The sequence below is a fragment of the Eschrichtius robustus genome, chromosome 5 (assembly GCF_028021215.1).
Source record: "Eschrichtius robustus isolate mEscRob2 chromosome 5, mEscRob2.pri, whole genome shotgun sequence".
Lineage (NCBI taxonomy): Eukaryota > Metazoa > Chordata > Mammalia > Artiodactyla > Eschrichtiidae > Eschrichtius > Eschrichtius robustus.
In genome coordinates this window covers 55,324,943-55,327,312 of record NC_090828.1, presented here as the reverse complement: position 1 = coordinate 55,327,312, position 2,370 = coordinate 55,324,943, and the positions used below count along the sequence as shown (strand labels likewise).

At 42.7% G+C, this 2,370-nt stretch overlaps 1 pseudogene; it reads right to left on the bottom strand.

Annotated features, from left to right (window-relative positions):
• Window positions 1–2,046: 2,046 nt before the first annotated feature.
• Window positions 2,047–2,370, bottom strand: LOC137764841 (protein FAM136A pseudogene; annotated as a pseudogene).

Sequence of the window (2,370 nt, the reverse complement as noted above, 5' to 3'; positions counted from 1 at the left end):
AGAAGCTTACATGCTGGGACCCAGCAGGACCAAGTAACCCATATAATGACTATTACAAGTTATTAGCCATCAAGGAAAGCTGAATTAACAAGCTTTCTCTTTGGCATCCGTGCTTTGGTAATGATGGCTTCCTATTGAGCAAAGTTCCAAACAATATTCCCTTGCCTGTCAAATGCCTAATTTGCCCAACCGTAAACCATAAAACATAGCTCAGATTCTCTCCATGCATATCACCCAGTATCACTCTGTGAGGCATAACTGGTAGTATTGCCTCTGGCCAAGGCCAAATTGCATCAGCAGGCTTTTCCCTCCTGATTCAGACATAAGATTTACATTTCCCTTGGGAAAAAGTTAGTCTCCTCACCCTCAAATGGAATCTAAAAACATCTAAAAGTTATGGCTGCAGTGTGTCTCAACTACCAACTCTCTTTTTTTCCTTTTAAAAAAAAATTTTTTTTTTAAAATCCCCTACCCATATCTTGCCCTTCCCCCCTTCCCTCTACCCACTGGTAACCACTAGTTTGTTCTCTATATCTGTGAGTCTGCTTCTTTTTTGTTATATTCACTAGTTTTTTGTATTTTTTAGATTATACATGTAAGTGATATCATACAGTATTTGTCTTTCTCTGTCTGACTTATTTCACTTAGCATAATGCCCTCCAATGTTCTCATTGACATTTTGTTAAATGTTTTTTTTTTGTTTTTTTTTGGAAGAAAAATTGTCTTATTTATTTTTAAAACCAAACCACTAGGAAAATATATCAGTCTTGAAGCAGCAAAGAGACAGGCTATATTATCAAGTAATAAGTTGGTAAAAACACAAGGTCCTTAATAAAACAATAAGGTGCCAGAACTGGGGCAAGAACAACGCATGTCGCAAAAGTGGTATTTGGTAACGTAGGGCTGTCCCATGTTTTGCTCTAAAGGAGTCACAGCTTGCCCCTAAGTTGCTGACTTTTTCTCCTTTGACCTTTGTGTTGCCAAGGGATTGTTTCAACAGAGCTCTGTTATTACAGGGGGCAAAGTAAGCAATACTGGGTTTAGGCTTTCTTTCTACTTTGTTTTATGAAAACCAGATTTTTCCAAAGCCAGTAGTACTTCCTAACTCTTAATTAAGCAGCTAACAATTCCTCTTTTGCTGTTCATTCCTGACTATAGTAGCATATAGCACAATCGAAATCCCCTTTCCCTTCAAGGGTGAGTGTCACTGCAAGATTGTCTTGTCACTCGGCTGACTCTGCTGCAGACAGCCTCAGGGCTCATCGTGGCTGCCAGTTAGAGGGAAGGTTTGCGTCCCCTACCAGTATGATAGCGCTTCCTATATTTTTGCGGGGTCTCCAGGCTGAAAGATGTCATGTGTGAGAATTTTAAGAAATGTGCATCCACATTTTGACGGCAGAAATGAATATCCGCAAGGACCCTTTCAAAGTTTTTATCCAAACTACCTCTCCCAGCTCTACATCTTAAAAGTAACTTCATGCCCTTGTATATAAAACAAAACCAAGCAAAACAAATCCCCAGAAGCCCCCTTTCCCCTTCTAAATTAGTGACCTCATGGATTTTGTTTTATTTCTAGTTTGCGGAAAATGTTGTAGTGATCCTTCTGGTAAACAGGAGATTGGCAACAAATAGAAACACCTCTCCTCACATTCCACCAGCTCATAAGCAGGTCAGGTGAACCTGCCAGCCTGCTGGTATCTGTGTACTAAGAGAATCTGGTACCTTGGAGGGCTCTGGTTTGGTACAAGGGAGACTCTCCCTGTTGCCAGGAAAAGCACTCGAAATTCAGGCTCATGAAATTCACACGAAATTCAGGCTCACAAAAACTCTCCTGTGCTATCTCTGACCCAAATTTTAGCACCAGGTTTTTTCACTTTCTAGGATTCAAACACAAAGGAACCAGTGTCCAGAGGCAAGTGACATAGGCCTTAAACTTGCTGCCATCCTTAATTTCCTCATTCATAAACTTTCCTTAGAAAACCCAAATCCCCATTCCTCTTTTTAAATACATTCCTGCCTTCAGCCCCGATGGCCAATAGCAGACATCTATTTCCCAATGGATGAGAGAGATTCCTTCATCTTCTTGGTCATGGCTGGGATGAGGTTCATGTGGCCATCCACACACTTGGTCACGCAACTCTCCAGCTGCCGCTTCACCTGAAGCTCTTTACTCCCCGCATCTGCTGAATCTTTGGCTTTGTCGTTGCAATGCATAGTGCACCGGGCCAGGCTGTCCTGGAACTTCTCCAGCTCGCTGGTCACCAGGGCCTGGGCTTGAGCCAGAGGTGCATGGCAGCGTTCAATGCACTGGCGCACTTGCTGCATGGTGACCTGGCTGTCCTCACAACAGCCGGTGCTGCGCCGGAACAT